The sequence below is a fragment of the Xiphophorus couchianus genome, chromosome 5 (assembly GCF_001444195.1).
Source record: "Xiphophorus couchianus chromosome 5, X_couchianus-1.0, whole genome shotgun sequence".
Taxonomy (NCBI): Eukaryota; Metazoa; Chordata; class Actinopteri; order Cyprinodontiformes; family Poeciliidae; genus Xiphophorus; species Xiphophorus couchianus.
In genome coordinates, this window is record NC_040232.1 from 4,700,628 (window position 1) to 4,718,264 (window position 17,637).

The window sequence follows — 17,637 nt, forward strand, 5'->3', positions numbered from 1 at the left end:
TGTGAAGAGATTTGTGGCTGATTCAGAACAAAGATGGGTTTGTACAGATAAAGGTATAATCAGGAAGGTTTCTGTTAGACAAATTCATCGGATTAAGAGAGCAGCTGTTAAAATGTCCTTACAAAGCAGCAAACAGTTATTTGAAGCTGCTGGAGCCTCTGGAACCTCAAGGTGGAGGATCCTCCAGAGGCTTGTGGTTCATGAACCTACTATTGGGCCCCTAACCAGAGCTCACAAGCAGAAACGGTCGCAGTGGGCCCAGCCGTACATGAAGATTCATTTTCAAACAGACTTGTTCACTGATGACTGCTGTGCAACCCTGGATGGTCCAGATAGACGCAGTAGTGGATTGGTGGTGGACGGCCACCATGTCCCATTACGGCTGTGACGTCAGCAAGGAGGTGGTGGAGTCATGCTTTGGGCTAAAATCATAGGGAGAGAGAATCATTGGTCGGCCCCTTCAAACTGTTAAAATATTAATAGACCGCTGTCACATCATTCGATGAGTACTTCTTGAAATTAAATAATATTGAACAAATTTTTACATTGATCTAATTTGGCAGTATACAGATAAAAACAGCTTTGATAAATATTTAAGCACACAGCTTTTATCTTGGCAGTTCTATTCATGTGACCCTCCAATGTGTTTTAAGTGTTTCTAGATGTGCAACGTTCAAGTATTTTCAGATTTTAGTCCTTCACAAGTGGCCGTGGTTCCTAATCCTCAACAATATTGGGGGTTCACTGTATCCATCTTCATGTTGTCGTCACAGTTTATTAAAATACCTACCTCACATGAGAGCTCAAATAAATAACTATTTACTGATAAAGGCAACTTCTGAAGTCAACTGGTTAAACTGGATTTTATTTCAAAGTTTCCACCACATCAAATCCCAATACATACACTGGAGTTTGTTGAAGTTACACTACCAAACATTAAAGACTGAAGCATGTGAATATTTTTCCCAAGTGTTTGTTGAGTACTTCTAAAGTACCGGTGGAGTGTGCGCCTATATTGAGCACTTTTATTGCACTCCTTGTTGTATATTGCCATAATTGTTAGTAACGAACACCAAAACAGAAAAATACTCAACTTACCATTCATTCCAAAGAGAGAAGACTGGAGGGGTTATCCATATCACTGATGTCACAAAGTTGAATCTTCAAATATAAATCTCCCGCCTTATAAAGAGAAAAACACAGCATACTGAGTTGCAGAGCTTTAGAAGTGACATGGAAGTTCAAATTCATTTTCTCTGTAGGTATAAATAAACAGAGCTGCAAAGAGCATGAGTTGTGTTGCCTCGTCTCCGTTAAGCACACAGATTCTTAACAGGGAAGCTGGAACAGAATGCAAAATCTAAGGTCTGCAGAGAAAATGACACCATTGTGCATAAACACATCAACATACGTGATAAAACATGCTCTATTAACTGCAGCCATACATGGAAGCCTTGTAAACCAAGGTTTTATTTGTTTCAGTCCGTACCAAGATGTATGGTGGCACAGTTGTTTGTACTGTTGCTTTGCAGAAGGTTATTGGTTTACTATATAGAGCTCAGTTGGGGCCATAACATTTGCTCAGTTTTTTTTTAACTGAATAAAAGATTTGAAACTGAAAAGCAATTCTGAAACTGAAAAAAAAAAATTAAAACTACTTTTCAGATTGAAGTTTTTTTCCAGTTTCAGATTTTTAATCTTGCCCTTTGTTTCGGTGTCAAATCATTTTCTTTTTTCACCTTATTTATAATTTTGCACAATTTATGGCACTGATTTCGCTCCTTATAAATCCCTGCCAGAGCCAGGGACTTTGTATGTTTTCAAACTTTCTCCAACTGTCAAAAACATGCAGCTCTGCAGTGTTCTCTGTAGGTTTGTTAGAGAACATAATGATCTCTCACCTAAAATCTCCCCAAATTATACAGTATTAAAGATTGTAGTTATGTCCCACAGTATAAATGTTTAATTTTCAATGATTAATCTTCACTCTCTTGAACTGAATTGTTAATTTCAGCATTAATGAAGAAATAAAAAAGACTTAACGGAGAAAATTTGTTTTTCTTGCTAAACTCTTTTTATTTTACGGTCTAGTACTCAGAAAGCTCCAGATTAGACCTTTACAGGCTACTGGGGCTCCAGATCCATGCAGTGTTCCTGCACCATCTTCAGGCAGCTGGTCCAGTTTGGGGTGACTGCCAAAAAACAAAATGAAGATAAATTGGTCCCCACAGTAGCAATAACAGAAGACGAATCCCTCTCTGCACTTGGAGGTTTCTCCTTCACTTCCCAGCACGCTCTTCATCCGCAGCCCTTTATCCCCTTTATTCCTGCATTTTCCGTGTTTTCCACTCCCTTTTTACTCCCCCTGCGCGTCATGATGAATGTTATCTTGTTTGCTTTTAATGAAAATCTGATTTCTCACATGCGCAGATAAACACGGCTGCCTGCGCGTGTCCAGAGACTCGAGCAGATCTGTGGAGTGATCCATTAACATTCTAATACGTTTCTTTTAAAAGGCGACATGTGTTGTCTTATTAAAGCCTGACTGATAGAGGAGACTGAGGAAAATCAATAGGCAATGCACTAAGAGATGGTGAATGGTGCACCAAGGAGAGGAGAGCAGAATAAACATGCCCTTTTTAGCTATTCGGCCCCAAAGCACAGACAATAGATCCTCACATTTACCTGTTTCAGAGGTGCCTGAGACCCATTAGAATCTGACATACACTCTGTGCAGTATTAACTGAACAGAGAGCCAATACTTTGAGTAATGCTTGCGGTCGGGATGCATCCTGTTTCTGCCAGAGCTGCACACTTAAGTGAGGCGAGGCCACAGAAATCCATGTCCAATGGTTGTTCTTTTAAATAAATTAAACTAAATGTTAGAGGTTGCACAATTAGAGCAGCTCCCAATTAAACCAGTGTTTTCAATCGCCAGACATCAAATACCCCACTGGTTTTTTCAGTCTTATAAACAAAGATTAGAGTTGGTTTTGCTTCTTTCAGTGTTTGTTGTGCATTTAGGTTTAATTTGTGGCAACAGAAATCAGCACTCTGACAGTGGAAACAACAGGAACAATAACAGCACCATCAAAGTTTTTCTTTCAGCATCCCCCCTGCTGTGCGCCCTTTCTTTGATTTTTAACATGAGAACGAGGACCCTGGGACGACAGCAGACAAAACCACAGGATAAGAAAAATAGAAAAGTAGTTTCTGGTTATGTTTTTCCAGTTTCAGTCCAGCAGTGCCAACTAACAGTCTAATAAACAGTGCCATGGAAAGTGCTTTGAGTTCTCTGTAGGGTAAATGTTAAATAATGAAGCAGCTCTGCTGCAGCAGCCAGCATTTGTCTGTAGCCCTAAGTTGACTTTCTTACTGAAAATAAATTCTGCTTGGCAACAATCAGTCACATCACAGTCCCTGACAACACGTAAAACCAGCAGGAAAATCATGCACAACCAAACTGAAACAAAGAAACTGAGACCTGAATATCCGCAAAAGCAAATTGCATCAAACACCGAACATGCTTTTAGTTGCAATTCTTCCCATTTTAAGGAAATCTGAAAAATAAATTTTAAATCTTGTTCATAGACATGATGAAAGACCGCTGCAGGTGTAGAACTTACTGGAGGGACGCAGCTGAAACAAGTAAACTCTTTGGTAAAAACGTAACCGACAACACCACAAAAACAGTTGAAAATTAGGGAGAGGCTCGGAAAATGACAGCTGCAGCTCTCTGGAAGTGAGGAAGGAAAATCTGGCAGAAAATCAACAGAAGGTGCAACAGGTGTGTGGCATTTAACAATGAATCAGCAGGTGTGGTAGGGTTTTCGTCGTCTTCTTCTTCTTGGTTTTATCTGTTGGTTACCAAAGCACTTTAAAGATCTATTACGATCACCATCTGGACTGGAGTGTTAAATGGAAGAGAAAACTGGGAACCGGGCCATTACACTAGGATTTGTGGTGACTGTTCTGGGCAGGTGCAGCTGAACTTAAACAATATTTTACAAGAGTTGCATTTGATGTTCCGTTCAATACAAACTGCACTCAATAACTGGTGTAAGTGTGTGAACAGGTTTAGTGTTTGTATTCAGAAATGTATATGTAGGTCAGCTTGTAAAAAAAAACTAAATTGCAATATTAGATCTTAAAAGGACTTGAGTGTGTGAGTTGGGGCAGACAGATGAATTACTTTCAAATGAGCCTGCAGAGACTGCTCACTCAGCGCACCAGAGGCAGGTTTCATCTTTTACTAATGTGCTGTCGTGTTAACATAAAAAAATACTGCTTTAACCGCAATATTTTACTAAGAATAAGTTGCTTCTTGTGTATAACGACAATTCAAAAAAGTTTAGACAAGATATGTTAGGGGTTGCAATCAGACTGATTGAATTAAAATGAACATCCTTTTTTATTCATATAATTTCTGCCCCCAGTTAACCCTTGAAGGGCTGCAGGTCGGCTGGTAGTCAAGTGCTGCTGCATTCACCTGGTGATTTTATTCAGGCGAATCAACTTAATTTTACCTAAAGGGAAATTTGCTTTGCATCAGCGTTTGAGGACAAATACATGACAACAAACTCAATAAGAATCTGAAAACTATCAACCAGTATAAATTGAATGTTTCAAGATGAGTCGTTTTTACAGAAAGAAACCATAAGTTATTCATCTTATTGGATCTGCTCTTAGATTTAACTCTGGTAAAATATGGCAACTTTCTAAAACCTACACATCTGTTTTTCTGGCATTTAGTTTTATGGTTTTGTAGAAACATGGAATCATTTTATAACACAGCTATGTAACTATACTTTAGTTATCACAACTTAGTGCCTTAAATTGTGATAAAAAAAAGTTGATAATGCATATATGACTTAAAAGAAATTTGATTTCGTAATTTAACGTATTGAAATTGTGCCTTTGCTCTTTCCAATACTTTGCCTTTAGGAAGTCATCACAACATTGCTCCTCTGTTAATCCCTTAACGACATTTTTAACAACATTGCATTGCGGAGTAGCTCCTATAATGAGCTCAGCAGATGCCCAGATCTACAAGGTGTTTGCTAATTGCTCTCGGCTAGTCTGAAGGAGCTGAGTGTGGTAGTCACCAGGGAGTGTTGCTCTGTGAGGTGCAAGTTTGGAATCTTGGAAACTACAGCTCCGATGAGGAGCTTTGTCCTTGAAGGCGGCACAGCTGCATGGTTGCCATGGGAAATTGAAGGATTTCTCAAACATGCATGAAAGAATCAGGACAATACTCCAGATGGGTTTTTGAAGCATTATAACCCGATGTAAAGCTTAAAAAGGTTGATTTTACATATTCCTGCCCCTTTAAAACAAATGCTTTCAATAAAATGATTTACCACTGGTCCAGATATACTACAAAATCGCATATTTTACAGTGAATTGATTACTGACATTGCCTTTAAATGTCAATTGCATTTAGATTTATCTGGTGGTTCAATGTTCTCCCTGTGTTTGCATGAGTTCTCTCTGGGTGCTCCATCTTCCTCCCATAGTCCAAAAACATGACTCTTAGGTCAATTTGTTTATCTCTAAGTTGCTCCTAGATGAGTGTGTGCATCCATGGTTGTCTGTCCTGTCTCTGTGTTGCCCTGGAATGGAGTAGCAACATGTTCAATGTTTACCATGTTTCTCACTCAATGACAGCTGGAAACAGGCAGCAGCCCCCCACCGCAACTCTGCAAGGACAAGCAGGCATAGACAATGGATGGATGGATGGTAGATCCATATTGATTATTTTGTCTTTGAAAAATAACACAACCAAGTGTTTTTGCTAACACCACTGCAGACCGCTACCCACCATCCAGCAGAGCAGCGTCAATATTCGATGTGATACAATCACTGTACGGGCTCTATAAGCCGTCTCTGCTGTTTTATAGGAAGTACTGTCTCTCCATAGACGGTTGTGCTGATTAAGGTTAATAATTTGCATGTTTTCTGATACCGTAACGTTATATAATGTCTTTGGTAATTTTGTGCTTAAGAAGTTTCATCAGTGTTTTATGGAGCATGTATTTGATTTGTTTTTGACAGGGATAATAATATACTTCCTCTACTTAGTGTGCACTTTCCTTCCTTCCAGCACCAAATACACTGGAGATTGCTATGTAGATATCTACTGTAACAGTTTCACTGGCATCATTACAGATTTCCTCCCATGTTGTCTGTCAATATGTCAAGCTTGACAGACCACAAGTAGAACCTACTGAGGTAACCAAAGAGAGCAAAGACTGAACCAACGGGAAAAATAAACAGAATAAATAAAAAATAGTAATATAACTCAAAACAAACAGAAGCAGGAAAAATGTAAGCGAGGAGATTGCAGCTGCACATACATAAGAAAGTAAAAGACACTATGTTCTGGGGGAAAATATGCTATATGTCCTGTGGCACATACAGAATAAAACATGTAAGACGAGTTTGCAGATAGATCATTATTATTCAGCTGTGCTGTCTCGCCTGCTGGGGACACAATAAATGTCTGTCAGCATCCAGATCCATCTTCTCCACATTAAAAATGAATTTGACATCCATCCCCTCAATCCTTGCTTTGCCACTCCTTCTCCTTTCAAATGATCTGCAGAGAACAGGCCATTGATTTCTCATCATGTGTTGTCATGTCAGGTTACAACGTCCTCTGTTACTGCACTGCCACTGACGTCCAGGCTCTGGTTACACTGCACTATTCTTGCTCGAAGTCTTAAAAAAAGAGCCAGTAGGGAGTACTTACATTCTCAAACGATGGTAGAGGTGTACATAATTAGCACTTTAGAATGTGGGGAAGCTGAAATCCACTGGATGTGAACTTTAACCAACAGAACTGTTCTTTCGCAGGCCACTGAAAGTCCGCTTATAGAACTAGAGATTTAGTCAAAATAAGGCCTTATCCATGCAGATCGTGGCCTTTTTTCTCAAAACATTGAGAGTCTATGACAGTGCCTTTCTCTTATAGCACAGAGCAAAGAATTTTTTAAGGTTGAAAATCTTATTATGATTTAAAAATCTAGAAAGCTTTGCCAAACATCCATGAGTAAATGAGAATTGTAATATAGATTGTTTATTGTGTTGAACTTTGAATGTGAATTTTCTTTTTAATCCATGCAGTGATGTCTTACTTGTGACTGAAGGCTAAAATGTCACTCATAATAAAGCTCTCATGGGTGAAGAGATGTTTTTTATGGATTTATGAAAATTTTCAAGGCTCATCTCTGACTACGCTTGTGATTTTCCAAGTAGACATCTGGTTGGTTGACCATCTCTAGAGATGGAGTAAACAGATTCTACACACCATTGGTCAGACAGATCTATCATTGAACTAAAAAAAGGAATTAGTCACTCATTTCCAAGTTTGGCAGCGTTTAATATTCTGTTCAGCAGATTTCTACTTGTCATTTATTTTGTGAAATGTTTGCATAAATTAATTCTGCTGGTCTGTTTCAAGTTGTGTTTCCCTTCGTATTAGCAACCTTGAGTCGGGGAACTAGTGTGTAGGTGGATTTTTGTGTGTGAATGTGAGATATTTTCCTGAACAGAGAATCTCTGCTGGCGGGGGTGTGTGTGGGTGTGTGTGTGTGTGTGTGTGTGTGTATGTTTCACCTGCTTCTGTCTGCACACCTGGCAGCAATTATCTCATCAGGCTTTGGATATTTAAGAAGCAGTTGGATGACCTGATGTTACCTGATCTCTTGAAGGACAAATCAGCCAGCAAACAACAAGGTGAGGTGATTTCTGTGGGATTATTTATTCAAATCTACTTTTTCTGCATCCTGCCAATTCTCCAGCTCTACCTTTCAGTCTAGTGGTAATAGCCTTAAATTAGTCTGCCAACTAAAGCCTTAAATTCACTTCCAACTGGAATCCTTCTGGAACACAACTCATGCTGAAGGTTCTCCTCCTTCCCCTCAACATAAGCCTTCAACTTCTAGAGCCACCTCTGTGCACCACAGACCTGAAACCCCTTTGCACATAAACTTCACTAAACTACTTTGCATCCTGAGTGTCAGTCATAAAAGTCCCTGGTATCATGAGTCCTTGTTCCAACATGATCTGAAGTTGGGTTTTCTTCAGCCTATGCTTGTTTAGTTGATTAGTCGGCACCACCTACCTGCTTCAATGTGAACCCCAGATACTTATGCAAAATGAGGCACAACCTCATTCAAGAGACTAACCAGTTTAGTTGGTGCTAATCAGACCTTAAGCTGCTCTCTATTTCTGGGTTGGCTGTCTAGTTCTGTTGCGGTTTAACAAAGACCGTCCTAATTTGTTTTTTTCCCCTTTTGAGAAAAGTAATCAGTTAACTGCATACATTCCAGTTCAATCCTACATGAAGGCTATGTTTTAAAATTTACACATTATGAGGATGAAGTCGTAAAACCACTTATGTCCAGCTCTGGCAAATAACCTTGAAACCCTGCACAGAGTGTCAAAATGCTGATTCAATGTTACTATGGCCTCCTACGGTGTTTTCACACCTCATAGTCCAGTGGATTCTGTTCAAACGGGAGAAAAAATATTGCAACATTTATATTTTCAGCTGGTGCGGTTTGTTTTCACACAAACTATACACAAACTATGGAAGGAAATGAGAAAACATCTGAACATAATGCTGAGCACAGCTTCCTTTTTGAAATGTTAAAGGAATGGCATCAGATTTTAGTGGTTGTAGGATTTCTCTTTTGTCTTTAGCAATTGCACCAAACTAAGACTTATCAATACTTTTCATGAGCAGAAGATGATATAGAAGATCATGGAGAACGTTATTTTTCACATATGGCAGCTAAGTTGGCTTATTTTGCCAAATGGTAAAAACTAACAACCTTTCTTTTTGATTCTGACTCCCAACATTGTGCAGCAATGTCCTCTTTCTTGAAGATGTAAAGAGATTAAAGTATTAATTTTCAAGAAGCTATGAGACTGACTGATCTATAAATCTCAATATAATCTAATGTAGTTTGAACATAATTAGATTAGCATTGTGCTGCTGAAATACTTGCGTATAGTGTTAATGAATAAAGCCGACGGTTGGTGAGGAATCTTTTGATTTTGCTGGATCAAATGTGTTTTCAGAGATTAAATCTCTAAACTATCTGCAGTGTGTTGATATAAACATAAAACTGCCAGTTTTTTAGGAAGGTTTTATGTGGTTCTGTCAGTAGGTTTGATCTTTCCGACACCACAAAGGAGCAGTCTGAAGGAAGTTTATCAGTGCCTCGCCGACAGAAACATGAGGCCCTGTGCTATGATTGCTCTTTAATCATTGCACCACATGTCTCTGGCGAATTTTCAGAGCACCAGTTGTTCTGCAAGAAAAAAAAAACATTTTATTTGAAATCACAAATTAACTTCTTTATAAAACAGTTCAAATTAAAAGTTACTCTTTGTGAAGAGAGGAAGTTTTGTTTTTCTAACAGTTCTTTACAAAACAATCTTTCCATCAGAATTACAAGAAATAGATTTCCTACAAATCAATACAAATGTTGCTAGTTCGCCTATTGGCTGCCTTGAGCTGTTCTGTGGATAAAGGACAACCTTCTAACAATAGTTTTTTGTTTTTTTTATCAAAGAACAAAGAAACCTTGGTTTAAAGCATATTTTCTCCCAGATACCATAGCTACAGAAGCTCCAGCCCACATGCGAGACACATTAATTGTATTTGTAATGATTTATTTCTGAGTTCCCATCACACTGTACCACTGCTTCTTGTCAGTGCATCTTATTTTTAAATCAATTTACCGTTCTAGTTTTAAATGACATATTTTATTTCTCTGTAAGGTTAATTTGTATACCTTAAATTTAGCATAGTTCTGCAAAATATGTTACACGCATATCAAGGTCTTATATAAATAGCAAAGACTAACTTTCACAGAATGAAGACTTCTTGAAGGGCCGACTCACATAGAAAAACTATACGTTTTTCTTTACATTTTGTATAGTAGAGAAAGTTCAACAGGGAGCTACAACTATATGACTTTCTGAACTTCATAATATTTTTTCTGCAAACACAAAATCAGCCAAGGGTGTTTGTTATCTAAGCAAAATCTATAGGCAGAGAGAGAATGTGCTGAACGTAGTGTTGGGAGTAAAAATATACACAGCATATATGTATGTAGGTGTAAATTCTTTTAATAAAAACGTAATTAAAACCACATGTGAATAGGTTTATTAAAAAACGTGCCTCCACATCCTCCTCCTACCACTTCCTGGCATCTTCTACATCTTTTCTATCACCAGAAAATGGCGAATGGACTGAACTTATCAGCACTTTTCCAGTCATTTTGGCCACTCAAAGCATTTTACACGGCAGCCACATTCACCCCTTCGCATTCATCAACACTCACATTTATACACTGATACGCAATAGTGACATCCGGTTATTGATCACATGACTTATGTGATGCAAAAAAGGTTTTCGCGAAATACACTAATTTCAATAAAACCACTTCATTCTAGCGACAAAACTTTTTATCCGTTTTTTTCAAAATTGGCAATATGTCTTATTCTAAGATGCTATAATACACTTGGCTCTGTAAACAGCTGTATGCCTTTACCTGTTTCCATTAAGCATATTTATTTTGTAATTCCAATTTGCACAATTTTCAGGTACATGGAAACTCAGCTACTGTCTGTCTGTTTGTCTATCCATCATATAATCAGGTTTTAACTGCACTGCTGTGAAAACGATACTTTGACAGCACCATGTGTCATACCACATACACTTTGTCGTTAGAAAGGCTTGGCTCCAAAAGCTCTTTGTGTTTCAGAAAATAGTGCTATTAAATTAATGTTCTCATTTAAAACACATTGAAAAATTCCAATTGCATTTATTTAATTTTACACTTTGAAGATATTCAGGATTTCCGGCTCCCATTCTATTAAATTTAGCCTTTCAAGTGCCTGGCTGTGGGATAATTCATTACACTGATCGTGTAAAGGCTACATAATAACCTGTGGTTGAATCGCATGAGCCCTTTAAAATTATTCCAATGAATCTTTTCCACCTGCTGACTTCATGCTCACATGAAAGCCTGAAATATTTTAGCTGTAGCAGTTTAGACTGTGATTGTGTTAGCACATACATTTGTTCGAGTTGGTGCTTCTTGTTACTCTGTGATGGATTCCCAAACTGTCCAGAGTCTCACCTGTTATAATACCTGCCCCCTCTGTGGCATAAAGATAAACGAATAGAAGCGAAAGAAAACATTAAACAGTTACCGTTTGATAACATTTTTACAGTTTTAAGAGTTCAAGAGTTTATTGCATAACATATTATGTAAAAGTACTAAGCTTTTAATGTTTTTTTTACTGCTCTTTAAATAGCCAAAGAAAAGACATAAAATTAAAGGAAAGATTAATTAAAAATTAAAATAAACGCAATCGTTAAATCTGCATATGGGCAATTACAGCATAAATCATGGATTAAACAACTCATGCTAAGAATAACATCATGGGGCAATTTGCATAGTCTAACACTAAGCCAGCCTGGAAATATCATTTCTGGATTCTTCTTTGAAAATGAACTACTCAGTATTTTGAAAACCTTTATTTATTTATTTTTTAAACTTAGATTTCCTATAGAAATACTGTGCTATGACAGTGTGAGACTAGAAACACATGCAGTGTAGAGGATCCATAAAAAATAAAACACAGTTACATTCAGCTCACACTTGGGAAATCACAGCTTGTAATATGATCAAGCAGAATTTCTGTAAACTAGGAGTTTTGGAGAGTATCAAAAGTTTTACTTGAAAAGAGTGGATCAAATCAAGAAATGAGAAGAACTTGAAGATAAAAAAAGAGTTCTTTGGCACTGGTTTCATTCTAGCTACCATGGAGAACCTCAGGCAGGCTGGTGAGAAATGAGAGCTTCAAATCAGGGCTGAATGTTATAAACTCCAGGGGTCTCCACTGTTGTGTTGGTGTGTTTTTGTGTCAGTGTGTTTATCCTAAACGGAGGATCTCTGCTGGAGGCGTGGCTGGTCTACTGGACACTATCTGCAATCCTCATTACTCTGTCGGGGATTTAAGGAGCTGCAAGATGATAATTCAGCATCTGAAGATCCCTGTGGTCTCTAATGACTGCAAATATTTGAAAGAAAGTTTATGTTACACTTACCCTGCTGAGGTTTACCTCACATTTTCTCTCCTGATTGAAGCTAGGACTCTGACTCTGGATTATTTCGTCAGTTCTCCTTGTGACAGAACCTTCTGGAAACTTCCCTCAAGACAACATTGTCCACTGCATTTCCTAATCTCCAGCAATTGACCTCTGGTCTGCCTACAAACCGATCTTGGTTTGATTGAAGTGAACTCTGGCTTGTTCAGGAAGCAAACTATAGCGCAGAGCATTCTGGGTAAATATAACGAAAAGAAACGCATGAGACTAGCAAGAGAAATGGCTCGTGGTCTGTTGCCAAAGGCTAAAGAGACATCCTACTACTGCTAAATTCTGACTCTAATACAATTTTGCTTACATTTTGCAAAGAAGGAAGTTGTGCTCATGTCTTCTTTTGAGGTTTTTATGTTTTTTCCTTCAGTGGTTCTTGCTGCAGTGCTGCCACAGGCGAGGAAGGGAACAGCGTTTTCAAAGTGTTTGAATCCTATATCACAGTCCAATGTGAATCGCATCAACTGAAACTGTAACAAATGTTTAAATTTTGGTCCCCAATCAAACCGAGTCTACCACACGATCAGTTAGGAAAACAACCTAAGTTTGTATTTGTCTTCCAGATATTGTTGAACCATAAACTCTGAAAATCCCACTTTTATCACATTTTCCTTCTCTGTACATACTGTGAATAAATGCCTTTAACTTCTTCATGTCACATCCTGTGACTCTGCATGTAGCCCAGACAATTACAGCCAAACATGACATCAGTAACAAAGTCTCAGAGTAATATTACTCTTAGAGTATCGTGGGAAAGACTATCCACACCGTGGATGAACCAAACTAAATATGAATCAACTGAATGATGCTGTCAATGTGGACCAAGTTCTCTGATTAATCTTTCTGGAAAATCATTGAATAGAGGAAAAACTAAGGCTAGAGTATAATACGGTAATATAGAAATCAAATGAAAATACAAAATGCATCCAGACAATGAAAACCGAGAACGACTCACCATGTAGCTGCCCTCTGATGGCAGCGACTCATGTGAAATCTGCCAACTCTGGGCTTGTGTCCGCTCCTAAGGGGCAGAAAAGCAGCTGAGAGGACGATCCCCTCCTGATCCTCATTCCCCTCTCCGATCCCGATCCCTGGCCGCTGTCACAGACTGACGGCAGAGATCCATGTGTTCTCCATGTGTTTGCATTTTGTCTGTCTGGGCACATCTCACAGCTAAATCAAGTCAACAATGCACAATGCAACCCCTCATAGGTAAAGCAGCGATTCGGTTCAGTTAAACTACAGAAGTTTTAAATACTGTTAAATGACAAACTGCAGTTTCACTCTTATTCATACTTAAAAAAGTGGGAAAAAATGGAGTAAATTCACATAAAAAAGACACTTTTTATCAATAGCAAGGCTGTTCTCAGCATTTATTGAATAAGCTCTAAAGCAGGCACAATCTGCTGAACTAACGAGCTTTTAATTTGTTCTCTCTTTTCTGCCGTTTGACATTTATTCCCACATACACACAGATAATTCTGTTTAACAAAGAGGAGCTAAGATATGACTCAGACAATGCAAGATGCCATGTTTAACCTTTAGGGCCATTTGAACTGATGGTCGTTAATGCATATGAACTCAGCCTCTTATTTAATTCATTCAGATAATCTGCATGCAATAATTATCCTCTTTAAAGGAGCCAATTCTGTTGTCAGAGAGGATGACAGCTGTTGGGAGATTTTAGCAAATATTAAAATGATTAGAGAGAATAATTGAGCACAGTTATGCCAAAGTACTTTTGAAATTAAATGACTCAATTTCAAAATGGTTGTTGAGTTTGTAATGAAATGCTACATAATTAAATTATTTCTAGTTGTCAACTGTTGCATTTAAATTTAAACATGTGCTGCTTATATTTAATTTCTTAAATTACAACTGAAGTCGTCATCATTAGTTGTGAACTTGATTGCAGGTGAGAAAAATGTTTATTTAGATATTTTTGCAATAATTTCAGAACGCCTCATAACAAAGGGAAACGTGTCATTTCTTTTCTTTATAAGACCGTCTGTTGAGATGAATTTTTACCACAGAACAAAAAGAGTACAAAACATTTTTTGAAGCAATTTCAATCCATTTCCAGCAACCACATATCAAAAGAAAAAGAAAATTAATGAGATTAATTGTGTTTTAATGTGGAATTTAAGTCATTAGTAACCAGAATAAAATTCAAATTTGATCTATCTTTTATTTCAGAATCCTTTTCCTGAAACCTTTTTGTTTCTTTATGCTCATGATGTTGGCTAATATTAGTGCTGTCTGCATTTCAGGTAATGTTGCTGAGACAATTCAACATAATGTACAAATTAGTGGTGCAACATGTACAAAAAATGCTGCTAATTGTAATTGTGTGATCATGATTAGTCTATTTTTTTTAATCAAAAATGTTTTTAATCGAAATAAATTTTGTTTTATAAGTGAATTAATAAATCAACAAATTTGATTTGTATTATGATTTACATTTTTCAAAATGTCTTAGCTAGTAATCTTCATAATCTGAAATATTCAAACTATGTTAACAATAAAAGTAAAATGTAGCTTATAACATCTTATTACAAATTCTGCATTTTAGTGAAAATCGGACTTTGTAAGTTTATTTCCTTTTTGTGAAATGTAGTTGTTTTTTTTACTAAGCCTGTCCGTCCAAACTCAGTGCACCAGAATTACCTGAAAGGTACCAAAAAAGTAGAAACAAAGACCAATAAAAGACAAAAGAAGAGCAAAACAAAGAAAAAAAAAGCTTTCTGGACTGAAAGCATGGAATGGCAACACTGAGAGGGTGTCATTATGCTTTCAGCTTTTTGTGTTCCCATCTTGTCGCGATGCCTCACGCCATCACGGATATTACCTGGCTGTAGGTTTTAAAAGGTAGGGTTCTGTAGTAATATTTATCTATAAAGCCTATAAAGCTGGCTCTCAAAATTGCAGTTCCAGTTACAATGTTGTTATCTAGCTCTCTTTAATAATATAGCACCGTCATGAAATGGACATGAGTCACGAAAACAATTATTTGCATGGATCAGAGGACAGAAGCAAACCTTGTTTTTTTTCTTCTTCAGCTGTTCCGAGTTGGACTTGTTGTGCTTTGTGTCATTGTCCCGCTGCATAACAACAGTGCACTTAAGCAGAAGGTCACAAACTAATGTCAAGGCATTCTTCTTCAACATTTTCTGCAAGAGAGCAGAATTTATTGTTCCATCAAATATGCCATGTTGTTCAGGCCTTTGAAGCAGCAAAGATTCACCACCACCACCTCCGTATTTAACTGTTGGTTTGATGTTTGTTTTTCCAAAATGGAGTGACAGAGAAAACACAGAATGGTGTGAAACCTTTTCAGGGCTAAAGAAATTACCAAAATCACTGTGCAACCTGACTAACAATCAAATCCAGGAGTTTGCAGAAGAACCCAAGACAACACCTAAAGGAAAGTACAATTTTCATGATTCAACAATAAGAGAGAGGCTCTGCAAAAATGCCATTCATTTGAAAATGTGGTCAAAACCACTGGTGACCAAAAAGAACACAAAGGCCAGTGTCACAAAAAAACATCTTGATGATCCCTGCAATTTCTCTGAAAATGTTCTGTAGACTTTTCTTTAAGGAAAATGTGTCCTGGCATAAAACTAATTGTGATACAGCAGAAATAAGGAATACTGGATGTATCAATCAAGTTCAATCAATCAGGTTTTTTCGTATGACACATTTCCGCAACAAGACCTTTCCAAGTGCTTTGCATTATAAAAACATTAAAAAAACATAATAAAGACATTATACAGTCACCACTTGTGTAATAAACATTACATTTGGTCAAGTGCCGTCATCAAAATCATCAATACACATCAAATATGTTGGTCAATGCTCCAGTGATTATGGGTCAAAAGCAATTCTAAACTGGTGGGTTTTTAGTCTTGATTTACAGGAAGTCAGTGTTTCGGCTGTTTTGTAGTTTTCTGGAAGTTTGTTCCAGATTTGTGGTGCATAGAAGCTGAATGCTGTTTGCTCCATGTTTGGTTCTGGTTCTGGGGATGCAGAGTAGACTAGAAGACCTGAGTGATCTGGAGCTTTGTTGCAACAACAGCAGGTTGTTAATTTATTTAATGCAAAGCTTTAGCAGCAGTGTTGAGATGGTTTCCATTGTGTGCATTAATGCATATTAAGGTATATTTGGCGTATGAACTAATATATTAAGAAAAATAGACAGTTTTAATGTTTTTATAGTCTCATGTATTTGCAGTTTGTAGCATTTTGTGGGCTGCCATATTTCTTAATCCCCACGGATACCAGGGCCCCACTGCATTGACAAATCAGTATTTCTAAATGACTCTGTATCACAGACAACAAAATCCTGATTGAAACATCCCTGTAAAAAAAGATAAATATAACTGTTTCTATGTACCCAGGGCAATTATCCCACAATCCTTCTGACATATGCCATAGTCCCTTTGATACCATTTTGTTGATAGTTGCTGAAGCGTGCCGTGTTTGGCCCAATGATAGACCAAAGTGTTAAGATGCACCGTGAACCTCTCCCTCCCATCATTCATGCCTTCACATCGCCAGCTCCAGCACTAAACCTTTTGCTCTCCCTGATAAAATATTTAAGATCTGCCATGATTAAAGTGCATCCTCCTCACCTTGGCAGCAAAATCCATTAACCGCAGCAGAATCAATTCCATTGATTTCAATGATAGAGGCTGGAAATGTGCATGTGGAGAAATGGGTATAAGGTCAAGACACAGGGTACGAGGAGGTGAAAAATGCACTTTGTTGGTTAGAAGATGGAAACTGACGATGGGAGAGAAAAAAAGAAAAAACTTTTTTGCTCAGTGCTCACACAGCTCAGATCCGCTATGAAAAATGCATGGGACATCAGTCAGGAACACAATTATTTGCATGGCTCAGAGGATTGAAGCAATTCATGGAAGCCTCCTTGACACGGCCTCTCAGGATGCTGCAACAGTACCGTGCAGCTTAGCACAGCAAAGTGTAACACAAAAGGAAGGCAGAAAGCATGGCAAGGGAGAAGTCTGGGGAAAAAGGACACATACAAGCTTGAATGAACCCTGAGAAAGGGCATGTGTAACTGCGTGCTAAATAATTTATATCACGAGCTTCTTTACCATTGTCATCACAACCGTAATAATATAAAAGATACCACGACTGAACACACTGCAGCCAATAACTGGCTGAGAAGATCTCTGTTCACCGCAGAACTCATCATTTCCATCACATAATTTCTCTATTAATGTACTTGATAACATTCACGGTGAGTTTCAGTAATTACATTGGCAGAATCGGAGGCAGTTTTCAACAATGACAGTTCTGTGTACCGTGAACGCTGTTGGAGATATGGTGGTCTGGGCAGGTGCGTTGCTGAGTTGCTGTCCCATTCAACGGCTGGGGCTAGCAACTTTTGAAATGTTTTAATACATAGATGTCAAACCTCACAATAA